At 47.3% G+C, this 27,089-nt stretch overlaps 1 protein-coding gene across 5 annotated transcripts in view; it reads right to left on the reverse strand.

Moving 5' to 3' along the window:
- TIAM1 (TIAM Rac1 associated GEF 1) overlaps positions 1–27,089 on the reverse strand; it is a 447,258-nt gene that overhangs the window by 275,930 nt on the left and 144,239 nt on the right. For 4 of the 5 annotated variants that reach the window (XM_060198601.1, XM_060198598.1, XM_060198600.1 and 1 more), the window contains exon 3: positions 12,628–12,793. The gene's annotated coding sequence lies outside the window, so the exon portion shown is untranslated. Of the gene's footprint in view, positions 1–12,627; positions 12,794–22,154; positions 22,277–27,089 lie in introns of those variants that run through there. The other variant, XM_007533611.3, reaches the window with a different exon arrangement.

Here is a 27,089-nt window from a genome sequence, read left to right on the forward strand (position 1 = left end):
GGTCCCCATCAGTGAGACCAGCCTATGGGATTTTTACTATCAGCACCATTACACTCTGACAATTTTCCCAACTGGTACCACCAGCCCACCATTTCCTCTGAAATGGTCGCCTTCTCTGCTACATCCATATCCAAATATCGTAACAATGAGATGCTAAAAGTATTGTTACAGTCCAGGACATGGCGAAGCAGATAAAGTGTTGAACTTTCGAGCACGAGGTCCCAAGTTCCATTTCTCATGTCAAATGTATCAGATCAACGCTCTGGTTCTCTCTCCTCCTCCTCCCCTCTTACGTAGGTAAGTAAATAAACAAACAAACAAATAAAGTACTGGTGAATGTACTTTGAACATTCAACCAGCATAATGTCAGATCTGAGAACAAAGATTGATAAAAGTTCCAAGAAACAGAAATGAAGGAGGAAGGTAAGAATTCATTCAGCCAAATGCATGTCAAAACCCATGTACTCATAATGAAACAAACAAACAAACAAAAACACCCAGCATTTCCATTCTCAGTGCAAATATATGTTTCCTTGTTCTACTGCGCAGGACTGGGAATTTTCAACTGCACTACCACCATCACCATCACCACCAGATTTTAAAACTCCAATCAGGGCTCAATCGTTCAGCATTAGAGTAAAGGACTTGCATGCTTAGAGTCCCAGAAGCCCCAGGTTCTATCCCCAGTACTACCACATGCCAGAGTGAACAACAGTGTTCTGCTCTCACTCTCATAAAAAAACAAATAAGTGAATCTTCAAAGGATACTCAAATCAAGCTCAAGGCATTTCCTAAGACCTTCCACTATTTTAATTTATTGACGTTGTTTATGTGGGGCCAGGGATCAAACCTAGGGCCTCACACATATGCAAGGCATACATTCTACCACTCAATGTTCAGAAGGAAAAGGCTTTCCTTTTTTCCTGGGGAAATGTAGGTCAAGCAATCACTCTAGGCTGATATTTTGCAGACAAATTCCCCCTATTTTGCTTGTGCCACATTCAAGCTACTCCTGGGCATCCTCTTACACTCTCGTTCTCAAGTTAAAAGGCGAACCAGAGAGGGAGGCCAGGCAGATGAACGGTCTCCTGTAGGAAGCACCTCCCAGGGCCGGGTGGTGGTGCAGCTGGTTGAGTGCACATGTCACAATGCACAAGGGCCAGGGCTCGAACCCCCGGTCCCCACCTGCAGGGGGAAAGCTTTACGGAGTGGTGAAGAAGGGCTGCAGGTGTCTCTCTGTCTCTCTATCTCCTCCTTCCCTCTCAATTTCTGGCTGTCTCTATCCAATGAATACCGACAATAATTAAAAAAAAAAAAAAATCAAGCAAAGAAAAAAAAGGAAGCATGTCCCTTTGCAGGTTTCAGTCAGATTTCAAAGTCCAGAAGTAAGAAGAAAGTAAGAATTTGAATTTAAATGCCAACTTGCCATGCTATTGAGAAGATGAAAAATGTTGACCACCCAGATCTAATTCTTTGGATTTCATGGAACTAAAATAAGTCCCAATTATTAAGTAACCTGTGAGTAATGAATCCAATAATCGTGCAAAAGCAGGGCTTTTTATCTCCCACCCCTTTCACCCAGCAGGCAAAAAAAAAAAAAAAAAAAGTGTCTTTCCCCGGTTTGCCTAATTTTTTAAACTGCTGTAAATTACTTCCAGATCCTGACTTTTCCTTGGTTTCCATTTTCATCCTCCATTAAATCCCCCCAACTCCTTGAGTGAAAACAGGAAAGGAGAAAGACCACACCCAAGACTGGTCTTTGAAATACAAAATCTTGCTTCAGCGGTTGAGTCTAACAGCAGAACTGAACCGAAGTTCACTTATAATGACACGAGGAGCAGGCTGGACGTTAAGGTTTAATACACAATATCTCTACTAGAGATTCTTGAATGTCATAGAGAGAGACACTGCTTTGATTCGTTTATTTTTATTGAACTATAAATGGTATGTGACAGTATGCTTCCTTCAGGTGTGCAACGATCTGAGATCTGGATCCATTGCTAGATGACAACGTAAGTCTACTTAGCGACCATCAAGGGTCACAGTTTTTTTTTTTATTCTAATGAAAGCATGTACCATTTACTTCCTTATCATCTTCCACTGAATCTCTAGCAGTCACTGTTACAGGGAAACTCCTGTGTACGACAGAGACCTTGAGAACAGAGTTTGCTGTCTGAAGGGACTGACTGGCAAGCATGTGGTCTCTTGATCTTAGGACGATCAAGTGGAAGTAGAGCTCAAGACAAGAACGGGGGGGGGGGGAAGGGGGCAGGGGGAGTGGGTATGCTTGTGTAATGGGGAGAAGAGGCAAATATGACCTGAGTTTGAGCCCCAGCACCTCATGGGAAAGCCCCACCACACCAGGGAAAGCTCCAATGTTATGGCCTCTCTGAAATGAATTGAAACAGTTGTCCCCAGTGCAGTGAAAGCATGCCAAGCACAAGAATCCCCTGTGCTAAACAGAAGAGGAGGAGGAAAGGAAAAGAAGGAAAGGAGGGGGGGAGGGAAATAGGTTTTTTAAAAAATGCACTGGGAGGAGAAGTTGGGTTTCCTGATTTCTATCCTGCTTCTCCTTTCTCCCCTCATATTTTTATAACACTAGCTGGCAAATCGTGATCAACATTTTGTTTATGACTATGAATAGCCTCCCTCATCTAATTAAAAAGAAATTCACCAAAAGAGAAAGATCACTGTGCTCAAGCGCCAGACAATTTCTACAGTGATAAACAATGATATTAGAACCACCCAGAAAAAAACAAAACAACATAAAAAAAAACTCCCAACCATCACCAAACTACAGAACGGTGAAACCTCCGTGCTCCCATTCCCATTATTCATATGATCATGAGAACTGCCCTCTGAGAGCCTGAAAAATTGTCCTCAGTTACATTTTTCCAGGACCAAATGGCCCAACCAGAAGCCAAATGTTTAGAATCCTTAAACAGGAAGAAAGAGTGAAACAGTAACAGTATATGCCCACGTTTGCTTGGCTGCGGTGATTACTAAGAAAAGAAATAAATACTGTGGCTGGGCCAACTGTTCTAGAAACAGAGAAAAATCAGAAAAGGTAAGAACCACAGAGAAGGAGGTGCCAGGTAACCAGGATTCTAGCTTGGGAAACCTCACCAACCCAATTAACAGAAATCTGTCAAAGATCGTTGCATGACACCCAGTTACTAGGCTTCACACTGATATTTTTTTAAATAATTTTTTATTATTTTTATGTATTTATTGGATAGAGACAGCTAGAAATCAAGAAGGAAGGGGGTGACAGAGAGGGAGAGAGACAGAGATACCTGCAGCCCTGCTTCACCACTTGCAAAGCTTCCTCACCCCCTGCAGGTAGGGACTGGGGGGGGGGCTTGAACTTGGGTCCTTGTGCATTGTAACATGTGTGCTCAAGCAAGTGCACCACCACCCTGCCCCACCCCCCACCCCGTACTATCCTTTCTTTCTCACTCCATGAGGGTGTGTACATGGGTAATGTCCTGCTCCACACTTCCCAAGACCCTAGAAGGACCCATTCCAGGACAAGTCTCAGGGGCATGTAAGGAATGACTTGAGTGTGCCTGCGTCAAAGGGAGGAGTAAACAAACAAAACTAACAGCTGTCCCAGAAAATCAGCATGAAGACAGGCCGGGTGGTGGCACACCTGGTGGGCGCATGTGTTACAGTGTTCAAGGACCAGGGTTCAAGCCCCCAGTTCCCACCTGCAGGGGAGAAGCTTTGTGAGTGGTGAAACAGGGCTAAAAGTGTCTCTCTGTCTCTGTTCCTCTCTATCAACCCCCTTCCCTCTTGATTTCTAGCTGTCTCTATCCAATAAATAAATAAATATAATAAATAATTTTTAAAAAATCAATGTTAAGCCTAGCAACTAGATGTCATGCCACTCACTGTGATATATTCCCTTAAATGGGTTGGTGAAGCTTCCTGAAACGCACTAGAAAAAAAGTGTGCAACAGCTTGTACCCAGAGACTAGATTTAGAAAGAGCTTTCTATTTGTTATATATTATTTTTATTATGCTAATGTTTTGTTTTTTTACTTGTTGGATAGAGACAACAGAAATTGAGAGGGGAGGTAGAGGAGGAGAAAGCCAGGGAGACACCTGCAGCACTGCTTCACAGTTCAAGAAGATTCCCCCTTGCACGTGTGGACCGGAGACTTGAACCTGGGTCCTTATGCATGGTAATGTGCACATTTTACTAAGTGTGCCACCTCCCAGCACTCATAAAAAGCTTTCTATGAACTTCTGGGGCTCAGGCGTATACTTGGTTTGCAATTAATTAGCTCCAGTGTCCCCAGGCTGATCTGGATCCTTCTCACAGAGAGGACTCAGACCGTGTCACCTTCCTGACAGAACAGAAAGCCAAGAAAAGCCAAAAGAGTGCCACACACGGTCACCTCTAGATGCCTGACCCACTGTGCTGCTCTGGATGCTGTCCTCAAACTCATAGTTTTTGTTTGTTTGTTTGTTTTTTGCCTCCAGGGTTATTGCTGGGGCTCAGTGCCTGCACCATGAATCCACTGCTCCTGGAGGCCATTTTTCCCCCTTCTGTTGCCCTTGTTGTTGTAGCCTTGTTGTGGTTATTATTGTTATTGTTGATGTCATTCGTTGTTGGACAGGACAGAGAGAAATGGAGAGAGGAGGGGAAGACAGAGAGGGGGAGAGAAAGACAGACACCTGCAGACCTGCTTCACCACCTGTGAAGCGACTCCCCTGCAGGTGGGGACCCGGGGTCTCGAACCGGGATCCTTACGCCGGTCCTTGTGCTTTGCGCCACATGCGCTTAGCCTGCTGCGCCACCACCCGACCCCCAAGCTCATAGTTTTTATTTACACCAAAGTCTGCAAGTCCCGTTAGATGGATTGCTAGTATGTAACTGGAGTTCATCCCCACACACCTCTGGCCCCAGCTCTTCTAAATTGATTGTCCCAGGACTTTAGGAACCAGATCCCGTCACCCTCCAGGCCACCATGCCCCACCACGCTCCAGCCCCCACCAATCATTCACAAAAAATCATACTAAGTGCTAACTCTGCCTCCATCAGTCAGGAGGAGAGGAAGGGCTGAGTCCCGAGCAGCTGGCTTCCAGCCAAGTCAAACAGCTTAATGTAAACCCCACTCCATTACTTCAGGCCAAAGGCACCCCATCTGGCCCAGGGAAGTTGTTTATCCACTGTCAAGTGGGTATTTCCCAGCCAGCCTCCTCTGCCCTCAAGGTGGAGGCTGGCCGCTGCCTTCCTCAGCCCCCACCCAGACAACCAAACGGGAGCATCAAAGGAACAGCCTCCAGAGTGGGCATCTGCCCCTGCCAGGATGATGTTCATGCCATGTGAGCAGGAGAGGGCAGCCCTGGGGAAGACGGGGGGGGGGGGGTACACCTGGAGCATCAGACACCCCCCACCCCGGCAAAATGGGAACACAGAGCTCTCTCCTGCAGTCTGAGACAGCTCTTTCTCACAAAGACTCAGACCAGGGAGTCGGGCGGTAGCACAGTGGGTTAAGCGCACATGATGCAAAGCGCAAGGGCCGGCATGGGGATCCCAGTTTGAGCCCCCGGCTCCCCGCCTGCAGGAGGTCGCTTCACAAGCGGTGAAGCAGGTAGGTCTGCAAGTGTCTGTCTTTCTCTCCTCCTCTCTGTCTTCCCCTCCTCTCCACATTTCTCTGGGTCCTATCCAACAACAACAGCTATGACAACAATAACTACAACAATGGCAACAAAACAGGGGAAAATAGCCTTCAGGAGCAGTGGATTAGTAGTGCCAAGCCCCAGAGATAACCCTGGAGGCAAAAAAAAGGAAAAAAAAAAGAAAAAAAGGACTCAGACCATGTGACAGTTTTAGAAAGTGGGGCTGGATCTGTCTCCGTCTCCACAGAGGATGAGGAGAGAAGGAACCTGACATAGAACACACACTTAACTTAGAAAGGAAGAGAAAGGACCATAGAAAAAATGGGCAAAAAAAAAAAATACAAAATAGAGAGAGACATTTAATAGAAATAATAGTCATGCCTTGGCAGACGACTTCACCAATGTGTCCTGGAACCCCAACTCTCCAGCCCTGCCCCACCAGGAAAAAATAGAAACAGACTGAAGGTTATGGGTCCACCTGCTAACACCCATGTCCAATGGTGAAGCAACTACAGATGTCAAAACTCCCACCTTCTGCACTCCATAAAGAATTTGGTCCAGTGGTCCTGGAGGTGGTGCAATGGTTAAAGAACAGGACTCTCATGCGCAAGGTCCCAAGTTCAATCCCTGGCAGAACATGTACCAGAGTGATGTCTGGTTCTTTCTCTCTCCTCCTGTCTTTCTCACGAATAAATAAATAAAATCTTTAAAAGAAAAAAGAATTTGGTCCATACCCCCAGAGAGAAATGTTAGGGGAAGATGACCAGAGGGCTCTGAACTCAAATTCCATCAGGACCCACAGAGAGAAGAGGAAAAAAAAAGGAAGGACATTCAGAAGTGGTAATGGGTGTAGGTGTGACTTAGAAAGGAAGAGAAGGCAGGACCATAGGAAAAATGGGCATATATATATATACACACACACATATTTATAGAAATAGTCAACCCCTATCTGTGACCCTGAGAGAAACACTACAGTTTCCAGTGGAGGATCTGAGGACACTCTGATGGTGGAAGTGGTGTGGAATTGTAATAGTAATCTAGTACTTTTTGTAAAGAAATATTTTTTACGTTTTTTAATATGTTCTTTATTAATGAGGGATAGGAGGAGAGAAAGAACCAGGCATAACTCTGGCATATGTGCTGCTGAGGATTGAACTCAGGACCTCATGCTTGAGAGTCCGACACTATCCACTACGCCACCTCCCGGACTACTATCTAGTACTTTTGTAAATCAGTATCAAATCACTAATAATAATCTAAAAAGAAGTGCACTTAGTAGGGTGTCGGGCACACAGTAGGTACTCAGTGAATACCGTTTTCACACACACAACGCTGCAAGAGGGGAGAGCCCCCAGAAGGCAAAGTGTGTCCAAGTTGGCCGGTGGAAGGAGATCACTGAGGACCTTCAGGCCAGCGCTCCAGCACTCACTCCCGGGGCTAAGCAGTGGCACATCCGGTTGAGTGTTACACGTTACCACGCGCAAAGACACAGGTTCAAGCCCTCGCTTCCCATCTGCAGGGGGAAAGCATCACAAGTGGTGAAGCAGGGCTGCAGGTGTCTCTCTCCCTCTCTATTTCCCTCTTCCCTTTTCACATCTGTCTGTTTCTTTTTTTAAGATTTCATTTATTTATTAATGAGAAAGATAGGAGGAGAAGAAAGAACCAGACATCACTCTGGCACATGTGCTGCTGGGGACTGAACTCAATCAACCTCAGGCTACAGAGTCCTGTTCTTTATCTGCTGTGCCACCTCCCGGACCACCATTGTCTGTGTCTATGAAATAAAGAAACAACTAAATATCCCTGTCTACACTGCACTCCTACAACCCTCTGAGATCTGTCTCTTATTTTTCAAAGTGGGCTGGGGAGGCTCCTGTGGGTGGAGACCCTGATACCGTCTCACACACCGCTTGTAGGAATCCCATCCCAATACTGAAAGGGAAGCCACATTATTCACTGCACAGACCTCCAGTCCCCCAACAACCCCCCCCCCCCCCGGGGAGACGCTGGCCACCTTGCTCGAAGCCAAGAGATGAGGCATTCACTGTGAGTCAGCAGGAACAGCTGCTGTGTGGACGCCACACACGAGCTCACACGAAACAGGGAGATCTGGCCCTCGCCCTGAGGTGTCCCACCCACCACCACCACCACCACCGGCACAGCACACACACACACACATACCCCTCCACTTTTTCTTTACCCTCGGGATTCCTCTGCACTTACAGAACCCAGGAGACTTGACCTTCCCTGGGACAGCTCTGCTCTGACAAGCTGCGATTAGCCCTCAAAGAATAACAATCAGGGGAGAGGGGTGGGATACGGAGTTCTGGTGGTGGGAATTGTGTGCAGTTGTACCCCTCTTATCCTATGGTTTTTGTCAGTGATTCCTTTTTATAAATAAAAATTTTTAAAACAATCACAAAATACTTGTTCTTTGCTTCTGGGGAGATCCTGTCAGGGGATCTGTGATCGGGTGGGGTGCAGGAGAAGAGGTGGTGAAGAGATAGAAGACATGAAAGGTACTATCTGGGTGTCATCAAGATTGTGGGTGGGCAGGAGAAGCTTAAGAGAGAAAGGTTCAAGGAAGCAGACCCTCTGGCACAGATGGGAACCATCCCAAAAGATGATTTTTTTTTTTTTATTAATATCGCAGCACAGGTGCTGGGGGGTGGTGCACCTGGTTGAGCACACGTTACAACATGTAAGGATGAGGGTTTGAGCCTCGGGATACCTCCCTACAGGGGGAAAGCTTTGCAAGTGGTGAAGCAGTGCTGCAAGGTCTCTCTGTCTCACTCCTTCTCTATCATACCCTTCCCTCTGGATTTCTGGCTGTCTCTATCCAAGCACTAAAAATAAAGCTAAGATGGCCCAGGAGGTGGTGCAGGTAAGACACTGAATTCTGAAGCATGAGGTCCTGAGTTTGATTCCCAGCAGCACATGTACCAGAGTGATGTCTGGTTCTTTCTTTCTCTCTCTCTCTCCTCCTAGGTTTTTGATTAATAAATAAACAAAATCATTTAAAAATTAAAATTAAAAAAATAAAGATCAGTGGTCGGGGTGGGGGGAGATAGCATAATGGTTATGCAAAGACACTCTCATGCCTGAAGCTCCAAAGTCCCAGGTTCGATCCCCTGCACCACCATAAGCCAGAGCTGAGCAGTGCTGTGGTTAAAATAAATAAATACATAAATAAAAGTGATCAGGGTGGTGGCACACCTGGTTGAGTGCACATGTTACAATGCAGAAGGATCTGGGTTCAAGCCCCAATCCCCACCTGCAGAGGAGTGGTGAAGCCATCTTGCAGGTGTCTCTCTGTCTTTATTCCTATCACCCATTTGCTTCTTGCTATCTGGCTGTCTCTAGCAAATAAATAAAAAGATAATAATAAAAGACAGTTTAAAATTAAAAAAAAAAAAACAACAAAGATAATTTTAAAAAGTGTAATGGGTTGCAGTACTATCATTAACAATATGTTGTCCCTTACAAAGGAACGCAAGGGGGCCAGGCAGTGGCGCACCCAGTGAAGTGTACTTAGTACGAAGAGTAAGGACCTGTGCAAGGATCCTGGTTTGAGCCCCAGGCTCCCCACCTGCAAGAGGGACACTTCACAAGCGATGAAGCAGGTCTCCAGGGGTCTTTCTCTCTCCTTCTCTATCTCCTCCTCCTCCTCTCTCAATTTCTCTCTGTTCTTCCCAATAAAGGGGTGGGGTGGGGAGACAGCATAAAGGTTATGCAAAAGCCTTTCAGGCCTGAGGCTCTGAGGTCCCAGGTTCAATCCCCAGAACCACCATAAACCAGAACTGAGCAGTGGTCTGGTAAAAAAATAAAATAAAATAAAATAAAATAAAATAAAATAAAATAAAAAGGGGCGGGGAGAGTGAATAGCCACCAGGAGCAGTAGATTTGTAGAGCTGGCCCCAGCAGTAACCCTGGAGGCAAAGTAAATAAACAAATAAATAAATAAATGAAATAAGAAAGCCAGGCACCTAGCACACACTGGGATGTAGACAGTGAGAAAAGTGCTCAGGGAAAGCAGGGAGTGGCTGAGCTCTGGATCTGGGTCTGGATTCCACCTGGAGGAGCAACAGGTAAGACAGGAAAAGCAAGTCTCAGCAAGATGGGCCTGTAGCACCTCCAGGAACTTGCGACACCTCAGGTCCTGCCAGGAGAGCCCCACAGCCACGGGGAAGACAGCATGGAGACTCCCCAAAACACTAAAAGGGGAACTGTCTTGTGACCCAAAAGATTCCCCCCCCACACACACACACACAAACACACACAAACACACACCTGACTTCTACACTCAAGAAGGAAGGAAGGTGGGATCTGACGAGTCAGCAATGGAATATTATTTAGCTGTAAAAAATAAATTTCTGGGGCTGTAAGGGGAGCTCACCAGGGAGGGTATTTGCCTTGCCACAGCATAGGGTTGATGTGGGAGGTGCTGTGGGGCTGGGGAAGTTCAAGCACCATATGTACTCTCTCCCTCTCCCTCTCTGGCTCTATCTCTTTACCTCTCTATCCATCTGAATGAAACAGCAGCCAGGAGTGGTGAAACTGCTTGTGTGATGCCACAGCTATGCAAACACAGCAGGAAAAAACAAAAAGACAAAACAAATTAAAAGGAAGCTGGGCAGTGGTGCACCCGTCTGAGTGCACACGTCACCATGCACAAAAACCCAGGTTCAAGCCCCTGATCCCTACCTGCGGGGGTGGGGAGAGAAGCTTCATGAGAGGTGAAGCAGGTCTGCAGGTGTCTCTCTTTCTCTCACCCTATCTCCAACCCCTCCCCCCCATGCTATTAAATAAACTAGAAGGGAGAGAAATTGCAGGGGATGAAATGAGGGGAGGGGAGAGAATTTGCTGGGGAGTACGAGTAAAAATATCAGTGATGGGAGTCGGGCAGTAGCGCAGTGGGTTAAGCACATGTGGCGCAAAGCGCAAGGACCGGCGGAAGGATCCCGGTTCAAGACACTGGCTCCCCACCTGCAGGGGAGTCGCTTCACAGGCGACTGGTCTGCAGGTCTGCAGGTGTCTCTTTCTCTCCCCCTCTCTGTCTTCCCCTCCTCTCTCCATTTCTCTCTGTCCTATATAACAACAATGACAGCAGCAACAACAATGATAACCACAACAATAAAACGGCAAGGACAACGAAAGGGAACAAATAAATATCTAAAAAAAAATTTTTTTTAAATATCAGTGATAGCACAAAGACACATTCTAGAGAGATCTGCTGAACAGGGTGGCATCTACCAAGAGCTGCACAACTTGGTGTAATAAGAAGCTGCAAGGAAGTGGGGGCAAGAGGTGACACAGTGGATAGAGCATTGGATATTCAAACATGAGGTCCCCCGGTTCAATCCCTGACAACTAATGTGCCAGAGTGCTGTACTGGCTCTCCCTCTCTCTCTCTCTCTCTCTCTCTCTCTCTCTCTCTCTCTCTCAGATAGAGAGATAGAGGGGCCAGGTGATGGCACACCTAGTTAAGCATCTATGTCACTATGCAAAAGGACCCAGGTTCAAGCCCCCGGTCCCTACCTACAGGGGGAAAGCTTCGCGAGCGGTGAAGCAGGGCTGCGGGTGTCTCTCTGCCTCTCTCCCTCTCTGCCCCCCCCCCATATCTGGCCGTTTCTATCCAATAAATACATAAAGATAATAAAATTTATGGGGAAAAGGGGAGAAAGAGAGAGAGGGAGAGGACAAGAAGAGGGGGAGAAGAGGAGAGAGTAAGAGAGAAAGAAAGGAATGACAAGCTGCAAGGACCCCAGGTGGAGCTGAAAGGTAGAGCAGGCCCCCATGTTACAGCCCTGAGGTAAATCTCCAGCACTGCAAAAAACAATGAACACAACAGATATGTAAATAAATAAATAAATAAATGAATGAATAAGGGGGCTCTATGTATCCCCTCTAAGGAAGATTAGGCTGGGTGTGGCCCCATTCACAGCCTGTTAATAAAGGCCACAGGATCTTTTAATCAACCTAATTAATTGATTGATTAATTAATTAATCTCTGCTCAGGCAGGTCAATGTTGTTATGAAAATTTCTGTTGTTGTTTCTAAATTGCAGGTCTAGTGTCTCGGGAAGCATGTGTGAGCCTGGATTTCTTTGTCAGGTCTCACATTTGGCTCAAACCCTGGACCCACGACCAGATGAGTAGCCTACTAGCTATCACCCCCAGCCTGACACGACGCCAGTGTACGACCTCCCCACAGGACCTGGGAAGGCATAAGAACTAGAGGCCCTCTGGGCCATTACAGACCCCTCCTGGCTCCTGACCACCGTCCCCCTGAGAAGTAAAAGAGGCAGCTGACAAGATAGCTCACCTGGACCCGGGTTCGAACCTGGCTCCCACTGCACTGGAAACAGCTTCAGCTTTGGCCCTGTGGTGTCTTTCCTCTCTCTCTCTCTCTCTCTCTCTCTCCCTCTTTGTCTCTATCTCTCTTTTGAGCGGAACTAAGCTCCAGCAACAGCTCTAGCCACCCCCCACCCCCAAATACAAGTAAATGGCAGGGGCACTGGGCACACAGTTCGTGGCACCTCTTACAGGAGGGACACTGCAATGAAGGCAGCACAACTCTTGCCCCAGAAAACCTGCAGGTGTTGCAGGAAGCCGTACCCCGCACCCCCCCCACACACACACACACTCACACACACTTCCCTTCACCACCATCCCCGAGACGTAGCTAAAACAAGTCTCAGAGAAGCCTGTAAAAGTCAATGTCCTCTGTGGAAGTTGATGGTGCTTCACAGATCAGGGGGTGTCTCTGAACTCGAGTCCCACACATGGGGAGTCCCTGGGCATAAACCCAGCAAGAAGGAACCACACTGCCAAGAAACCGGCTTCCACAGGTGAGTGAGGAGGAACGGCATCAACTGCGGCCCACCCAAACCACAGTCTGGAGTCATGAAGGCTCTTAGTACCCAAACGCCACAGGATACTGTGACGGTAGATGTCGAGCCCTCCCCTGCCAGCCCTCCACAGAGACCACACTTACCCCATCCCACAGAGACAGCACCTCCTGAGGCGTTAACATCCTAGGCCAGAGACCAGGGTTCCAAGCTTCACACCTCATGCGAACCTGCCAACTCCTCCTCCTCCTCCTCCTCCTCCTCCTGGCTCTTAGGTTTAAAAAGGCAGGTCTCCCTTCACAGTTCTTCTACCTAAAAGAACAGACACAGGGAAGGGAGGATGGGTTAGTGACTGTTTATCTGTTTATTTCTTGATAGTACAAGATCAGACTCTGGAACCTTAACATGACGATGCAGGGAAAGTTTCCCTTACGTTGGAGACTCACGTTACTATGTACAAGGACCCAAGTTCAAGCCAGCAGTTCCCCTCTGGGGGGGGGGGGGGCCTTTGTAGTGGTGAAGCAATGCTATAGTTGTCTCTCTTCTTCTCTTCCTCTCTACTGCCCCCTTCCCTCTTGATTTCTCTCTCTATCCAATAAATACATAATCAGTAGAAGTGACATCTAGCAGGTCCTCCTTCAGCGACAGCTCTGGGGGAGCCCTGGGGCTGAGGCTGTTCTTGCTGATGTGAATCTCCTCATCCATGGAAGCCCCAGCTCTCAAATACTGGGGCACAGGACCTCAGTACCTTCACCACTAGCCCCTAAACTTTCAAAAGGACATTAGTTCACCCTAAAGAAGTTTCACCAAGAAGGAGCAGGATGGTGACACAATCCATAGAGTGCATATGCTAATTGTCATGCTTGAGGTCCCAGGTTCAAGCCCCCCCCGCCCGTCCCCATCTGCGGGGGGGGGGGGGACGGCTTCATGTGTGGCTGAGCAGTGCAACAGGTATTTCTCTGTCTCTCTTCCTCTTTTTATTTTATTGCCTCTAGAGTTATCATTGGGGCTCAACGCAGGCACTAGGAATCCAATGCTCCTCGTGGCCATTTTTCTTCTCCCCATTTTCTTGGATAGGACAGAGAAAAATTGAGAGAAGAAGGGGAGATAGAGAGGGAGAGAGGACAGACACCTGCAGACCTGCGTCCTCACTCATGAAGCATTCCCCCTGCAGAAGGGGAGTGGGAGCTCAAACCCGGATCCTTGAGCTGGTCCTTGTGCTTGGTACTATGTGTGCTTAACAGGGTGTGCCACCACCCAGCCCCCTCCATCTCTTCTATCTTTAAAAAAGGAAGAAAGAAAGAAAGGAAGGAAGGAAGGAAGGAAGGAAGGAAGGAAGGAAGGAAGGAAGGAAGGAAGGAAGATGTAACAAGAAAGGAGGCTGCCAGGAACAGTGGAGTTGTAGAGTAGGCACTAAACCCCAGCGCTAACTCTGATCGAAAAGAAATGAAAAAAAAAAAAAAGTGTTATGAAGGAATACATGCCAAGACTCAAGAACACACTGTGCAGATACCAACAAGATGGTGAGACAAAGGGGTCAGGTGGTAGCACAGCGGGTTAAGTGCACGTGGCGCAAAACCCCCGGCTCCCCACCTTCAAGGGAGTCACTTCACAAGCAGTGAAGCAGGTCTGCAGGTGTCTATCACTCCCCCTCTCTGTTTTCCCCCCCTCTCCATTTTTCTCTGTCCTAACCAACAATGACAACATCAATAACTACAACAATAAAACAAGGGCAACAAAAGGGAAGAGAAAAAAAAAGATGGTGAGACAGCTGGTGATACCAAATCTCCCTTTTTACTCATTTTTATTTTATTATTTATTTATTGGGTATAGACAGAGAAAAATCTAGAGAGAAGAAGAAGAAGAAGAAGAAGAAGAAGAAGGGGAAGAAGAAGAAGAAATAGAGAGAGAGAGAGAGAGAGAGAGAGAGAGAGATCTACTGCTTTTACACTCACAAAGCTTCTCCCCTGCAGGTAGGGACCAGGGGCTTGAACCCAGGCCCTTGTGCTTTGTAGCATGTGCACTCTACTGGGTGCACCACTGTCCAGCCAGCCTCGGTATTCATTAAGCCAGCACCGAGCACATGCAGCAGCCTCGGAGCATTCACTCAGCACACCCGGTCACAGCCGACAAGGACAGAGAGACAAGCTGTCATCTTCGAAAATAACCACGCAGCTGAGGCCAATTCAAGGAAGTGTGTACTCAGCAGCCTCTCCCATGATCGCACAGGTCCACCCCAGGCCCACTCTGACCCCCCTGGTAGCCAAATGCCTCCATAAATACGAACTAATTATGCCATTTACTCCAGGGGACCTTTCAGTGGCCAAATCTGGGGGAGGGAGATCGGGAAACAAATGATGCTGAGATCAGGTGACTTCAAGAATGCTGTATTCCTCCATGGGGTAGTATTTTATTTTATTTTATTTTATTTTTCCCCCAGGGTTATTGCTGGGGCTCAGTGCCAGCACTAGGAATCCACTGCTCCTGGAGGCCATGTTTTCCTTTTGGTCGCCCTTGTTGTTCCATTGTTGTAGTCATTATTGTTGTTGTTATTATTGATGTTGTCGTTGTTAAGATAGGACAGAAAGAAATGGAGAGAGGAGGAGAGACAGAGAGGGAGAGAGAAAGATAGACACCTGCAGACCTGCTTCACCGCCTGTGAAGCGACTCCCCTGCAGATGGGGAGCCGGGGGCTTGAACCGGCATCCTCACAGGTCCTTGCGCTTTGCTCCACATGCACTTAACCCACTGTGCCACCCCCGGCCTGGTGGGGGAGTATTAACCAGCCAGCCTCCTCTGCCCCACACTAACTCCTTTCCTCCTTGACTGAGAGGTCAACAGTAGCAGGATTCACACTTCCGCTATAGTATTCAGGAACTAACTCCAAGGTCTAGAAAAGACTACTCTATAGTCACAGAAAATCCAGATTAGCAGCATCTGTCTCCCAGTGTCACCCCAGGGAGCAGCAACAAATGCTGGAGAGGTTGTGGGGACAAAGGAACCCTCCTGCACTGCTGGTGGGAATGTAAATTGGTCCAACCTCTGTGGAGAACTCTCAGAAGGCTAGAAATGGGCCTACCCTATGATCCTGCAATTCCTCTCCTGGGGATATATCCTAAGGAAGCCAACACACCCATCCAAAAAGATCTGTGTGCACCTATGTTCACAGCAGCACAATTTGTAATAGCCAAAACCTGGAAGCAACCCAGGTGTCCAACAACAGATGAGTGGCTGAGCAACTTGTGGTCTATATACACAATGGAACACTACTCAGGCTGGAGCCTCTGGTCCCCTCCTGCAGGGGGAAAGCTTTGAGAGTGGTGAAGCAGGGCTGCAGGTCTCTCTGCCTCTCTCCCTCTCTATCACCCCCTTCCCTCTTGATTTCTGGCTGTCTCTATCCAATAAATAAAGATAATAATAAAAAATAGATAACTGGTGTTGAGTATACAGTAATGTGAGAATATGTGCTCATGTGTCTGCAAGAACTGGTTTTGAATTTCTTCCCTACCACTTTTCACTGTGTGTGCTTGAGAAAATTGCTTAGCCTCTCGGAGTTTGCATTTTTTCCTTCCTTCCTTCCTTCCTTCCTTCCTTCCTTCCTTCCTTCCTTCTCCTCCTCCTCCTTCTTTCTTTTTTTTAAGTAGTTTATTTCCTGGCTTTAGAGACAGAGCAATTGAGAGGGAAAGGGGAAGAGGGAGAAGAAAAGAGACACCTGTAGCCCTGCTTCACCTCTTGTGAGGCTTTTCAGATGGCAGGTTGGGGCACTGAACCTGGGTCCTGTGACAAGGTAGTGTGTGCGCTCAACCAGGTGTGCCACCACCCGGGACTTCTTCCGCTGCTAGGTGGAAATGATGAACACTGCTCGGCCCTCTCCCTCTCTATTTCTGTCAGAAAATGTGTTATATGTGTTATAGTTCCACACTGCAGATACCTCCACAGCTCTGTGTCCCCATTCTCCCAGTCTTGACCACAGTTCTCACAAAGTCTTAGAGACAGTTTGTATGTGGAATGATTTGTTTCATTTGTTTATCTCACCCCCTTGAGGACCTCAATGGTCCCTCCTTCCTTCCCCTTCTCCCTCCCTCCCTTCCTTCTTACTTTCCTTCCTGTCTTTTTTTTTTTCTTCTTTCCCTCAAGGGTTATTGCTGGAGCTTGGTGTCTGCACTAGGAATCCTGGCGGTCATTTTTTTTTCTCCCCATTCTTCTAGTCAGGACAGAGAGAAATTGAGAGAGGAAGGGGAGATAGAGAAGAAGAGAAAAAGATAGACACCTGCAGACCTGCTTCACCGCCTGTGAAGTGATCCCCCCTCCAGGTGGGGAGCGGGGCCTTGAACCCAGATCCTCATGTGGGTCCTTGTGCTTAGTACTATGTGTGCTTAACTGAGTGTACTACCACCCAGTCCCCTTTCCTTCCTGTCTTTAAGGTAGAAATAAAATAGGCACAAAGCTCAGAACTAGTCAAAGCCGGGGACACACCCTAGAGGGGTTGTTATATGGGGTCAATGTTTCTTTTTTTAAATTTCTTTATTGGGGGATTCATAGTTTACAGCTGACAGTAAATGAAATAGTTTGTTCATGAATAATATTTCCCAGTTTTACACACAACAATACAACCCCCACTCGGTCCTCCTCTGTCATCATATTCCAGGACCTGACCTACCCCCACCCACCCCAGAGTCTCTTACTTTGGGGCAATACACCAACTCCAGTCCAAGTTCTGCTTAATGATTTACCTTCTGATCTTGTTCCTCAACTTCTGTCTATGAGTGAAATCATCCCATATTCATCCTTCTGTTTCTGACTTATCTCGCTTCATATGATTCCCTCAAGCTTCATCCAAGATGGGCTGAAAACAGTGAGTCACCATTTTTAATAGCTGAGTAGTATTCCATTATGTATATAGACCACAAGTTGCTCAGCCACTCATCTGTTGTTGGACACTTGGGTTGCTTCCAGGTTTTGGCTATTACAAATTGTGCTGCTGTGAACATAGGCGCACACAGATCTTTTTGGATGGATGTGTTGGCTTCCTTAGGATATATCCCCAGGAGAGGAATTGCAGGATCATAGGGTAGGCCCATTTCTAGCCTTCTGAGAGTTCTCCAGGCTGCTCTCCACAGAGGTTGGACCAATTTACATTTCCACCAGCAGTGCAGGAGGGTTCCTTTGTCCCCACAACCTCTCCAGCATTTGTTGCTGCTCCCTGGAGTGACACTGGGAGACAGATGCCGCTAATTTGGATTTTCTGTGACTATGGAGTAGTCTTTTCTAGACCTTGGAGTTAGTTCCTGAATACTACAGCAGAAGTCTGAATCCTGCTACTGTTGACCTCTCAGTCAAGGAGGAAAGGAGTTAGTGTGGGGCAGAGGAGGCTGGCTGGGTAATACTCCCCCACCTAAGAATACAGCATTCTTGAAGTCACCTGATCTGAGCACCATTTGACCCCCCCCAACTCCAGACTTGTCCACTGAAAGGTCCCCTGGAGTAAATGGCACCACTACCCAGCTCCCCCCACACCAATTTTTTTGGGGGAGCGTGGATAGGAGAAAACTTTATTATTTTTATAATATTTATTTATCCCCTTTTGTTGCCCTTGTTGTTTTATTGTTGTTGTTATTGATGTCGTTGTTGTTAGATAGGACAGAGAGAAATGGAAAGAAGAGAGGAAGACATAGAGGGGGAGAGAAAGATAGACACCTGCAGACCTGCTTCACCGCCTGTGAAGCGACTCCCCTGCAGGTGGGGAGCTGGGGGCTTCGCACCACGTGCACTTAACCCACTGCACTGCCGCCCTTTGTCTCACCATCTTGTTGGTATCTCCATAGTGTGCTTTGAAAGCCAGTCTTGAGTCTTGACATTCATTCCTTGATAACACTTCACCACTTGTGAAGCAACTCCCCTGCAGGTGGGGAGCGGGGACTCAAACGGGGATCTTTAGGCCAGTTCTCGCGCTTTGTGCCATGTGTGCTTAACCCGCTGCGCTACAGCCCGACTCCGAGGGAGAAAACTTTAAAATGCCAGGACTCGTACATTAAATATTAACTAAAAGGAGCCATCCTTCCCCAGCCACTATAACACATTTTTTCTAACCTCCTCCAAAACAGAGCTGTACTGTAAGGGTATTCAATCAGCAGTAAGTCTTCTGTAAGCTCTAGCTAGATGTTCCAAAACAATTTCCTAGGGTGTATCCCAATGGATACACAAAAGCTTTTTTTTTTTTTTTTAAGAAAAAAGAAACCTGGGTGGGAGTAGATAACAGAGAAAAAGAGAGTGGGAGATAGAGAAAACCTTTAAAAAAATTGATCCAGTGCTTCTGGTACTCAAGAAAATAAGATGTTTGATAAACTGGGAAAAAATTAAAGCATAAAAACATAGTTGCATAGCCCAGGGAGGTAGCTCACCTTCCAGCACAGGAATCCTATGCACGAAACCACAGGTTCTATCCCCAGCACTGAATCTTCCAGAGCTCGATGGTCCTCTGGTCTCTCTCACTCAATCTCGCTCTCATAAAAATAGAGAAATAGAGAGTCGGGCGGTAGCGCAGAGGGTTAAGCGCACGTGGTGCAATGCACAAGGACCTATGGAAGGATCCAGGTTCGAGCCCCCAGCTGGCCACCTGCAGGGGAGTCACTTCACAAGCAGTGAAGCAGGTCTGCAGGTGTCTGTCTTTCTCTCCCCCTCACTGGTCTTCTTCTCCTCTCTCCATTTCTCTCTGTCCTATCCAACAACCATGACATCAATAAAACAACACGGGCAACAAAAGGGGATAAATAAATATTAAAAAAATAATAAAGTTATCTCCCTCTATCCCCGCCCCCCCAAAAAAAATTGGTGTGTGAGGAGCTGGATAGTGGTGCCATTTCTCTCTGTCCTATCCAACAATGACGACGTCAATAACAACAACAATGAAAAACAACAAGGGCAAGAAAAGGGAAAATAAATACCAAAAAAATCTATTCGTGAAATATGCCTAATGTCTTGCTTCTTACAAGACCCTGTCACTTAATTTTGAAGGTTGCCTAATGTCTTGCTTCTTACAAGACCCTGTCACTTAATTTTGAAGGTTCTTAAATATTTGGGGGGGTTTTTTGGACAGCATTCCACAAGGTGGGCATTTTTAAATGTATCTGTAGATTCAAGGACCTAGGTCATGTGGGCTTACCCTCCATTTAAAATACAGACAAAACCCCAACTTGGTTCTTTCAGAAGACCAAGGAAACAGACGATCCATTTGGGGAAGACAGATGCAGCAGAACAATTCCCCACACTGGGGACCGAAACACACACAGAGAAGAGACACACACACCATAGTCTATGTGCCATAATCCTTAAAAACACTATAAAAAGGCTACTATGTGCAACTTTATATCAATACATTTTAAATTCACATAAAGTGGGGGCAGTCCTATAAAAAAGGAATTACTGAACCAAAATCATTACAATAGTTTCCAGTAAGCAAACTGGACCTACAGTTACACACACACACACACACACACACCTACTTACTTACCCAGGGGGAACCAGATAGCAGAACCAACCCAATTTCAGATGCCTACAGCTCAAAGTCCTCTTCCAGCACTACCACCCCCCACCGCCGCCCCTGTCTAAAAACCTTTATGAATAATCCATTTCCTTTTTCCCCAGCTGGGGATGATGGTTCCATTAACACCAAACTTGAGCGAAGAACTATTTGTCAGTTTCACGGGCACTATCTCGGGACTCAGTTTGGCCGGGCTGGCCTGCTTGTTGAGTGAAGCTATGGTGTCCTGGGGCAGGGAGGCCAGAGGAAACATGTGCTTCTGATCACCACTGATTTGCATCTCCCTGCCTGCCATGTTCTTTCTTGAGAAGTGGGGTCACCTCTGGTTTGCTTTGGAATGTCATTATGTCTCCTTTTTTCTTTTCCCTTTCTTTTTTTTCTTTTTTAATCAGAGCACTGTTCAGCTCTGGTTTATGGTGGTTCAGAGGATTGAACCTGGGACTTTGGAGCCTCAGGCACCAGAGTCTCTTTGCATAACCATTATGTGATCTACCCCCACCCTCTATCTTCCTTTGTCATCCCTGTTTGTGAGAATGTTTTTAAAACAAAGCACCTCTCAGCTCTGGCTGAAGGTGGTGCTGGGAACTGAACCTGGGACCTTGGTGCTTGAGGTAGGGGAGTCTGTTTGCATTATCATTATGCTGTCTCCCAGTCCTAACTGCATTTCTGTGTGATTTAAGTGCAGGGAATTCACTTCCCTGAAGGGTGAATGCCAACTAAATTAAACCCAGATTATGCCAACGGGACCCCACCAAGTTCAACTGGAAGAAGCTCCTAGGAGACAGCCTGTCTTATTCTGGTCTTAGACAACCCATGAGAGCATTGATGAACCATCCCCTCATCACACCCAGCCCAGAACTGCAAGGGGAGCTTGTAGAATGAACTCTGGGTCTCTGCAAACACAGTGAGGGCCAGACATCACTTCACCTTTGCCTCTGGTCCTAAAAGGAAGCTACTTGTCTGGAGGGAACCCTTCTGAAGAAGGGATGGAAGAAAGGAACAGGGCTTCTATTGCTCCACATTGACCTGTTAACCACACATGAAGCCAGTGAAACGGGTGCTGTTACCCCAAAAAGTCTCCCTCTAACATCCCCCCAAGCCCCCCACACACACACAACAGAGCAAACCCCACAAGAAAGCTTGATGAGGGAACTGCAAATCTAACTTAAAGAATTGGAGGTGGGGATACATAGCATAATGGTTATGCAAAGAGACCCTCAAGCTTAGGCTCTAAAGTCCCAGGTTCCCCCCCCCCCCGTACCCCACCCACCCACCACCACCAGAAGGGCTGAGCAGTGCTCTGGTTAAAAAAAAAAAGAAAGAAAGAAAGAAAGAAAGAAAGAAAGAAAGGAGAGAGAAACTTCTTTGTCAAGTTGATCACTTGTTCAGACATAAAAGAGGAACTGGCAGGACCCCCACCCCAACCCCAGTAACACCCTCCGTCCCAAATTCCATTCCCCACAGCACCCCCAAACAGCTTTAGCCTATCAATTTGAAGATGCATCAGCTGCCACAGAAAGACGTTCCCCCCCAAAAAAAAAAAAAGTCCCAGAGAAAGAAATAACACCTGACCAAGAAGGATGCCTTGAGCTGAGTTGACTCTATAAACGCCCCCCCCCCGCCAAATTAACCAGAACCCCCAGACTTCTGAAGCCTCTCGGTGAGCTCCAGGATAATCCCAGCTTTTCCTGGGGTTCCTGTGCAAGGCCACTGAGCTGCTGTCAACCACTGAACAGGCACAAGGAGAAGTCGGGACTCCTGAGTCTTTGGCGAAGCTGTGAGCCCACCGTTTTGGTGGTGGGCGACCCAGATTCTGGGTTCCAGAAAGCACGGAGGCAAAGGGAGACACTTTCAAAGCCCGGACCCCCTTCTCCAGGAGCCAAAACACAGCGATCCGCAGCAGAACAGAGCCTGGGCTGGCTGACTGGGGGGTGGGAGGATGTCCCCCTGGCTCAAGGCATACAGGTTCCCCCTCGCTGCCTCGCAGCTGCAGATACCAGGGCTCCTTTCCCTGATCTCCCCATCTCTAAGTCCTGCCCTACGCCAGCAGTTCTCTTGTATCCGAGATCCCCTCCCCAAGCCCCCCTACCACAGCAAAGATATGCACCCCCCCTGAAAGAAACGAGAGCTCACCGCGGGCTCAGCGCTGGGAGCACGTCTCCTCTCACATCGCTCCAACTTCCAGTAACAGAAAGGAGGAAGCAGCCTGCCCTTCTCCCCTGGCAGCAGGCGGAGGCAGTGGGCGTCACTTGCGAAGTTTCATGCAATGATGAATCTGGTCATTTGGGTGTGTTGCAGAGGGCTGGCCGCTCCTCCCCGCCCTCCCTTCTCCCTCCTCCCTCCTCCCTCCTCCCCGCCTCCTGCTCTGATTGAATTCTCCCAGGCTACCGCTGGCTGGCCAAAATCTCAAACCTGGCTTTCTCCAGGGAAAGCAAACCCTCACAGGTCTGAAGCATTTCCACAAGACCCTTGTGGCCCTAAAGACAGCCTCACTCCCTGTCTTTAGATTCGATTTGATTTTTTTTTCTGTTTTGTTTTGTTTTGGGTTTTTTTTAAATAAAATACTTTTTTAATTATTTAATTATCTTTATTTATTCGATAGGAACAGCCAGAAATTGAGAGGGAAGGAGGAGATAGAGAGACACCTGCAGCCCTGCTTCACCACTTGCAAAGCTTTCCCCCTGCAGGTGGGGGTCAGGGGCTCAAACCTGGATCCTTACGCACTGTAACATGTCGCTCAATCAGGTGCGCCACCACCCGGCCCCTGCTTTTTGGTTTTTTTGTCTCCAGGGTTAAACTATAACCCGGCACTAGGTGCCTGCACTAGGAATCCACTGCTCCTAGAGACTATTTTTTTCCCTTTTGTTGCCCTTATTGTTTATCATTGTTGTTGTCACCACTGTCGCTGTTTTGGATAGGACAGAGAGAAATCTGAGAGAGGAGGGGAAGACAGAGCAGGGGAGAGAAAGACAGATCTACCTGAAGACCTGCTTCACCTCCGGTGAAGCGACTCCCCTGCAGGTGGGTTGCCAGGGGCTGGAACCGGGATCCTTATGCCAGTCCTTGGGCTTGCACCATGTGCTACCACCTGACCCCCTGATTTTTTTCTTTTCACACACACACACTCAGCAACTAGGCAGAGCCTCTCTCTCTTACCTGATTTTGAAAGACCCAAGATCTTTAAATAAATGCACAGGGCAGGCAAGTGGGTAGGTTACCAAGAGAAGGCCTCCTAAATGATGTTTAGAAGGTTTTCTCTTTACTTCCTAAACATCAACTTTAAAAGAGCAGAGGACAGAAAAAAAAAATAATAACAACAACTTTTGCCTGGTTTTTTTCCCTCTCTCTCATGTATTACAAAATATTTCAGATACACAAACATCGATATTTGAAATGAGATTGTGACTCTCCAAGCGCCCAGCCAAGAGTAAAATAAATTTCAACTGCCAACAAAATGAAAGCCATCTGTCAACCCCCCCAAACTATTCCCTTTCTTACCTTCTCCCCAGCACAGAAAGTCATAATCTTGATTTTTTTCCACCAGCCATTTTCTTTCTTTTTTTTTTAAATGTTTTTATTTATTATTGGATAGAGACCAAGAGAAATTGAGAGGAAAGGGGGAGGTAGAGGGGGAGATCGAAAGAGGGATGCCTGCAGACATGCTTCACCACTCGAGAAGCTTCCCCCCTACAGATGGGGGGGGGGGACCAGGGGCTTGAACCTGGGTCCTTGCACTCTTGTGATGTAAGTGCTTAATCCATTGTGCCACCATCTGGCCCACTTTATATATTATTTTATTTATTTGTTGGCTAAAGACAAGAGAGAAATTGAGAGAGAATGGGGAGAGAGGGAAAGAGAAAGAGAGATACCTGCAGACATGCTTCACTGCTTGTGAAGCTTCCCTCCTGCAGGTGAGGAATGAGGATTGAACCTGGGGCCTTGTGCATGGTGACATGTGCACAACAGCCTGGCCCCTATGAGCAGTTTTCATACCATGGTCCTAACAGCTCTGAGAGATTTGCCTTTGGAGAGTAAATCCAAAAGCAATGCACTGAGGCTGACGTAGCAGAAGTGTCACTGTGCAGCACTGCAGACGGCCACATGCTAGATGAAGCCCCAGCTGACTGGTTAAGTAGAAGGAAGGAAATCAGGTCACAATAGGAGATCTTTGGGGTAACAAGCGGAGGCTACATCCAAGACAGGTGAAGTGTTCATGGGAGAAACAGACCGTTACCGCTTTCCAAGGTTAAGAGCGGTAGCAAAAGACAGAGACACTGACACACAGTGCACAGGACTTGCAATGGAAGAGCTCTCAGGCAGAGTTGAGTGGTGCTACCGTATCTGCCCATACGTCAGATATAAAAACTGACTGAAGAAATAGATACATATGGGTGACGGGAGCATGGTGCAGTGGCGCAGTGGTGCAGTGGTGCAACTGGTAAAGCACACACATTATCACAAAAATAATTTGAAAAAAAGAATAGCATTTCCCCTCTTTTCTGCTGGGCAGTGTTTAAGACCATCTCTGTGAGCTCAGAAGACAATGAGTTGGGAGTCAGAGGGTAGCTCAGTGGGTTAAGCGCACATGGTGCAAAGTGCAAAGACCGGAGTAAGGATCCCAGTTCCAGCCCCCGGCTCCCCACCTGCAGGGGAGTCGCTTCACAGGCGGTGAAGCAGGTCTGCAGGTGTCTGTCTTTCTCTCCCCCTCTCTGTCTTCCCTTCCTCTCTCCATTTCTGTCTGTCCTATCCAACAACAACAACAACAACAATAACTACAATAGTAAAACAACAAGGGCAACAAAAGGGAATAAAAGTTTTTTAAAAACCTTAAAAAAATTTTTTTAAAGAAGACGATGAGTTCTGTAGTCAGAAGCAGCAGAGCACCCCTAGTTCAAGATCATTCATTCCTTAAACTTGACTTTACTCATCGGGTAAGAAAAGCATGGCAGGAAACCAGGGTATCAACTTAAGGGTCACAGCTCCCACAGCTGGGGAGAAAGAGACTGGGCTTGGAGAGCAAAACAGATGCAAAAGATACACAGCTTATCAAGACCACGCTGCCATCTCTCCGGTGACAACCGCGACCGGGAGACACTTCACAGAGAAGAGGAAAAACGTCGAATGACATCCCATCTTATCAAAAAGAAAGCTGCAAATCTCTGACAGGAAAGAGAATGTAGAACACAGGAAGTACCACAGGAAGTCAGCGTACTGAGGTAAGCAGTTCACAAGAAGAAGCCCTTTTTTTTTTCTCTTTAACAGGTTTTCTAGCATCCTTGTTCCCTAACAAGTGAATACAGGACTATCCTTTCTCAGAAATGTTCCTCAAAAGGGGAGCTGTGTGTGCTGGGGGGAGGGGCACAAGACAGTGCATCTGCTCACCTGGAAGCCCCTGAAACCTAGCATGTGATGGAAAGTCCATTCATGTATGCTGCGTGCAACTGAAGCAGACCCACCACGTGGCCTGTTTCTCAGGCCTGAGAATGAAGAGTCCCTTCTAGCTACTTCTGGAAGAATCACGGGGCACCCTGAGTTTAACTGTCTGAACAGTCCCTGAGCACACAGGAACATGGTGGCCCCATTCAGTAGCTGAGAGATCTCCAGAGACGTCATCCATATGAAAAGGAGGAGCCAGGGGTGGGTAGCATAGCATGATGGTTATGCAAAGAGACTCTCATGCCTGAGGCTCCAAAGTCCCGGGTTCAGTCCCCCACACCACCATAAACTAGAGCTGAACTATGCTCTGAAAAGGAAAGGAGAGATGGGGGAGAGGAGGGGGAGGGGGAGAGAGGGAAGGGAGGGGGAGAGGATGGGGAGGGGAGGGGAGGGGAAGGGAAGGGAGGGGAAGGGAAGGGAAAGGGGAAGGGGAAGAGATGGGAGGGGAGGAGAAGGGAAGGGGAGGGGAGGGGAGGGGAGGGGAGGGGAGGGGAGGGGAGGGGAAACCATGAAAAGGAGGAGCCAGGCACAGAAGATAAAAGTAATCCTAGGAAGACCTAGCCCCACAGAGGCCCCAGCCTCACAGAGGGGCAAAACACCACTTCCACAGAAGAAGGAAGGACAACAAGCAGTGGACACACCACCAGATGAGCAGAAGGTGAGGAAGATCCCATGGGAACTTACCAGTGGCTTAACCGGAAGTTCTGAATGCCCTAGCTTTGCTTTTGGAAAAATCCATCATGACTCAGGAAAAGAAAACTGTGAGTATGGTTATGAGCCCTGTGGAAAACAGTGAGCTGAGAGAGGCGTCCACGGGAGGCCTTTTCTTTCCAAAGAAAAGCAACCAGCAGTCTGAGGAGAGAGCAGGACTTGCAAGCCCGAGGCTCCCAGTTCCATCCCTGTGCTCTCTTCTCGCTCTCCCTCAACTATCTCCCTCATCTCTCTCTCCCCCTCATCTCTCTCTCCTATCTCTCGTATGAAGCCCCTTCTCTAAACGGCATAGGAAATAAATAAAACACATCTTTCTGAAGAAATATAACCAGTATTTCTGAGGGAGCACAGTTGACTTTTGTTTTCAACATTCTCCCCCAAATGCAGATAGACCTGGAGACTTTTTTTTTTTTGGTCAAAGGCATATATTACAAAGACAACCGCAAAGGACTAACAGTGTGAAGGAGTGTGGAAAAAACCATTTCAGTGGGAAAAAAAATCCACAAACCATGACAACCTGAAACAGTGTACCTACTGCAAATGATCATTCACACAAGAACTAGCTAAATAGACGTAAGAGGGCTGACTTCATGACACACAAATGCTCGAGGGGAAGGGGCGGCAGTGGCACACCTGGTAGAATGCACTATCCCTGTGCACTGCCATGCATAGGGATACAGGTTCAAGCCCTTGTTTCCCACCTGCAGAAGGAAAGCTTAGGGAGCAGCAGTGAAACAGTGCTGCAAGCCTCTCTCTCTCTCTCTCTCTGTGTGTGTGTGTGTGTATGTGTGTGTTTCTCATTTTATCTCTATCTCATTAAAATAAAACAAATAAAATATTTTTTTAAAAAACAAAAGTCTTCTGTTTTTTTCCTAGATGGTAAAAGACAATCCTCAAATCAATTTAGTTCTATGTCCCAGT

Source organism: Erinaceus europaeus, chromosome 9, assembly GCF_950295315.1.
Source record: "Erinaceus europaeus chromosome 9, mEriEur2.1, whole genome shotgun sequence".
NCBI lineage: Eukaryota > Metazoa > Chordata > Mammalia > Eulipotyphla > Erinaceidae > Erinaceus > Erinaceus europaeus.